We start from the raw sequence: 5495 nt of genomic DNA on the forward strand, positions 1-5495 counted from the left end.
CTTTCTTTCCAAATATTTTTTTATACTATTCTCTTTTTTTTTATATTTCCTTTTTCGTCTATATTGTTTTTCATTTGCATAGATGATATGAACCTAATATATCTACTACTATTTCTTTCTAGTATATTTTTTAGCAACACTTTTGATAGCTCAATTACTCTCTCTCTCTCTCTCTCTACACGAATTGCTTAACTGATACAGTTATTTTTAGCATATTATATATACTTTAAAGATGCACAGGGTCTCGGTGGTATGACCATGAACATGTAAACACAGATTTAACCTTGCGATCCTACACCTAGTTTAACCCATGAGTTGAATTGGTTTCCAGAGTATGATCTCTTTCTCTTTATCTCTCTCTCCCTTTCTTTCTCTCTCTTTTTCTATCTTTCTCTTTTTCTATCTTTCTCTTTATTTGTCTCTTTTTTCTCTCTCACTCTCTTTTTCTTTCTCGCTCCCTCTCTCTTTTCTTTTCATTGCCTTACCTTACCTTTTATTCTTTTTGGCTATTCAATTTTTCTATTTTCTATCTTACTCTTCGTTATGGATTCACGCACATGACTTAAATTGTGACGCATTACTTTATTATTGTTATACTTTAGAGTGAGTGTTTTCAATCAACTTTACTGTTACTCATTATTGTTATTCCATATGTTTTTTTTTAATTTTTTTTTTGATATTCTGTGTTCACATTTACCTTCACTTACTATTTTTATCATATCTCTACCTCTATTCCATCTATTTCCATCTACCTTTATTATCTGTCATCAAAAGAAAAATCTTTAAAAGATCTTTTTAAATTCTACTTACATATATCTTTTTAACTTCTGCCACATAATATCATTCTCTTCAATAACAAATTCTTACTCTCCTCTAACAGCAAATACATATTTGGGAAATTATTTACTTACTTTCATTTATTTAACTTCTGTAACTTTATACCATTTTCTTTTATGAATAATTATGAATATTCTTTCTCAACTACAAAATATTGAAAAATTATTTACTTATCTTGATCTGTTTGACTATTATTATATTTGATAAGTCATGACTATGTATATTCAATCCTATCAATTACAAACTAATATAGGTTCTCAAAACGTATAATTTTTTTTTATAACTTGTAAAGCCATTTCTATTTTTTACGATTTTTTAAACAAATTATAATTTATTTAAATTCCAAAACAATTTTCGGGAAGTTGTTAAATATTTTTCTCTTCTCCTTTAATTAATATACGTAGAGACGATACTTATTTTTGTTTATATATTATTCCGCCTTTTTATTGTTTTTTTGAAGAAGTAAATAAAAATTTGAAAGTATTTTGCATAAATTTTAATTTTATTGTGCAATAAATTTTCATGTAAAATTTATGTAAATCTTCCATTAAAATTCGCGTTATACTGCTTAATTTTATTGTAAAGCAAAGCAGACTAGCATTATATATGCACCTATACATACATACTGGTACATGTATGTGAAGGAAAATTTATCAGAAAGTATTGGCAATTTCAATTTTCACAAAAATTCTTACTTCTTCCTCATGTACCATATAATACAGAGTATAAAAGCCATAATAAAAATGTAAATCATACGCTCTGTTGCACAAAACGACGAAAAGAGTGCAAAGTCAAATACGCCACAGAATGAGAATAAATGCAGTAAAAAGTAGTAGCAACAGTAGCAGCAGAAGCAGCACACCTTGTACGAAAACTTTTAATGTACTAACACGCCCACTTAGTAATCGATTATTTCTTAGTTCATTAAAACTATATAAATCACGCGATTTTTTCACTTATAATATGAGGAAAGGTGCTCTTGCATAATAACTACTTAATTTTCCATTTTACCTTCTAGCTTTTTTTTTCTTTTTTTTTCTTCTTTTTTTTCTTCTTTTTTTTTCTTCTTTTTATTTTATTATTATTTTATATGGAAATAGTGAAATCGAAGTATTCAATTATCATAATAAATCGTTTCTGTGTGTTTGTGTTTGTGTTTGTAAGTGTAAATTTATATGAGATTGTGTGCGTGTGGCAAAGTATGACTTTCTGTGTTAAATTATCTAGATATTTTCTGCAATTTCACGGTTTGCATGCTTATCACTTTGGTATGTAGTTTACACATACTCATCATCACTTCATTGATCATCAATATTGATTTAAGTGAAAAGTTTTTCCGATGAAAATTTTGTTATTTGTCACTTTTACGACTTTCCTCCTACCAACGCACCTTTAAAAGTTACGAAATGTGAATATGTGTCTGTAAACTTTCATGCATCAAATAATGCCGTTGACTAAGATGGGAATGACAAAGATGATGGTAATGATGATGATGATGATGCTGCGTTGTCTTAACTTTATTTTCTTCCCATAATGTTGATACGAGTAAGATGTAGGTTTGGTTGGAGTTGTCAAGTATAAAAATTCGTAAATTGTGTGAGTGCTGTGCTAAGTAAATGGTGTTACATTATGAAGCTCTTTTATAGATTTTAAAAATTGGCTAATAAAAGCCAAAAAAAGTTAAGTTATTAAATTTTAATTGAAAGTTAATATAATGAATTGCTATTCTCATACTTCACTTTTACTTTTCTTTGACCTACTTTCGGTTTAGTAGGAAATGTAATAAATTTAAATTGTCTGCATGAAACTTTATAATATTCTATTCTTTAAAATCAGTTGTAGTAGTTTGTAAAATATTTATTATTGCATTCCTAAGTATATTGTCACTTTCATTTTTGAATCGGTACAGTATACACTCAATACTTTGGACTTCTAGCTCATATCCATTGTAAAGTCTATCATCTGAATAAAACACTTAAAATAATTTTTCAATATTCCGCGCACAAAATTTTTAGATTATATATTTTCTAATGTATAATCAAAAAAATTATCGCATATATACTAACAAAATTATTCTACGAATGTCAGTATATATCAAATAAATAATGGCTTTTTACATGATTGGAAAAAATGAGAAGCAATAATCCTGACAAGATATCCTAAAATTTTGTTGTCGGGATTATCAGTATCTTACTTTCTTTGTGCGGTAGATGGGTGGCATCAAAATCAGCAGTGTGATACTTGAACTTGCTAATATCACATCTTAGAAATGTGTTAAAAAATTATCAACTGTTAGACCATGAAAAACATAAAAGACTTTAAAGGCTTAAAATGTACTAATAGTAATTAATCTGGTTCTATTTTATTGTATTATCTGTATATAATTGTGTTATAATATTAAATTTTATGTTGTGGCTTGCAATTATTTATAATTGCTACACCTATACGTATATATATTTTTGATTAACTTTAACTGGTATGATAATATGGTAAATAAACACACAGGATATAGTTCCTAGATGTCTATTGTCTTAAAACGTGATAATTTGCTTTATCTCCGTTTCTATAATAATTTATTTTAGCTCACATGAATAATGTTTTAAAAAATTGCCAATGGATGTATGATAAATTCAGTGATAAAGAGAAATCATAAATAAGTCGAAATATTTTGAAAAGAATTAAATAGAATAAATCAAGAACATTATGGAAAGTAGAATACAATTTGATATCTAAAACACCAGAAGACGGAACAATCTCGATTTTATGGCTAATTAAACAAAATACATACACACTTATTTATGCTAACATTAAGAAAAGTCACGTTTTAATTTTATATTGGTTTTTTATATATTATATTTTATTTTACTTTAATTTTTTGTTAATTTTTTTTTAGTTCAATATCAAACCATACATAACAATGTTTTTTTATCTATGAAATTATTGCGAAATATTCAAGCTTTTTTTTACTAACAAAATTTACGAGTTTCTTTTATTTGAATTTTATTTTTTTAAGTTTTATTTCTCTTCAAAGTTATATATGAAATTTGTTTTTTACTTAAAGATTGTTTTTTAGAATAACGGTACCACTTGACGTATGAGTAATATTTATTTGTTGAACTATTTGCTTTGAAAAATTTCGTTTTACGTTGTTGTTTGTTAAACTTTACTTTCTTTTTGAGTTGCAATTTTTGACAGGTTAATTATTTTTGTGGTTTATAAATGCTTGACCTTAACTTAAATCTTTTGCACAAAATTGTAAATTAAAATTGCATAATTCTTTGAAACTGTCCAAAACAGTAAAAGTTTCTCAAAGTGCAATTGCAAAAATAAAACACAAATGTCAGCAATTTGTGGTATATAAAAAAATCATACATATATATAAAAATGTACATATAAATGTATAAAAATATATATATTTATTACTGTTTCGTTCGCATATAAAACAAAAACGAATTATATAAACCGCAATAAGTAGAGAATCGTGTAAACGGGTTACAAATTATTTGGTCATATATTTTGTACAAATATATTGTGTATTTTGATAATATTTTTTTATCTTATTAGTTTTCTGAAATTAAATATATTTAGTATTTAAGTAAAAATTTTAAAATTTAATAATGCTTCTTGAGATTATAGAAGATTTTAAAAAAATGTATTAATTTAAATTTTAGTATTAAGTTTGAAAATAAAACTTTACCATATTTATACCATTCTTGAATTAATTGAAATTAAATTGGATCTATAGAATATTAGGTTTTTATAAATAAATATAGAAGTACTTTACTTTAAAAAGTTTTCAATGATTCACTTAAAATTCACACATAGTGCTTTTAAGAGAAATGGCAGATATACTGAATATTTCATTGTCATAATTTAAATAAAATAAAAATATTTCTTTTCATAATATTTTTTTCAATTTAAAAACTTATTTTTAACTATGTTTGTAATAAGTTTTAATTTTAAAAACCATTTTAGGAGTAATATAAAAAAAATCATATAAATCAAGTGATATGCATTCTATAACAAATTGCAACGTTGAAATTGTCAAATGTTATCAGTGTTTGTTGTCAGTCACATCCGCTATTTCTATTCCTCATACGATTATAATTCAAATCGGATTTAATATTTGCGCTTATATGACAACTTATACGCATACATATGTCACTCACAAAGGCATCTCAGCATAAATTTTATTTAACTGCGAATAGTTCAAAAATTTGTTGCAAAACTGTACGTTCTCTCATGAAGCTTAAAATTTTGTTATGGCAAAATGTCAATGACAAATGTAGTCATATATGATTCTACTGATTGAAATTGACTAAATAGAATTTTACAGATTTTAATATCTTTTATTTATAAAAAATAAAAATAAAAGAAATTGTAAAAAATTTATTAGAAAGCGTTTAAATGGCAATATATTTTCTAAGTATGTATTTTATGTATATATAGATGAGCAATTTTATTTTGATACCATCACATTTATAAAATAGTGTCTAAAAAATAAAGTTATAGCATAGTTTTTCTTACAATGTCTTTCTTTTTTGAACAACAAAAATGTTGTCGAATTTTTCAATCCAAAAAAATTTTAGTTTATTTACTGGACCTTTTTCTATTAACTGCCACCTTTCCAAAATTTAAACTGCTTTAGCCCTTTGATT

This window comes from Teleopsis dalmanni, chromosome 2, assembly GCF_002237135.1.
Source record: "Teleopsis dalmanni isolate 2A chromosome 2, ASM223713v2, whole genome shotgun sequence".
Classification (NCBI taxonomy): Eukaryota; Metazoa; Arthropoda; class Insecta; order Diptera; family Diopsidae; genus Teleopsis; species Teleopsis dalmanni.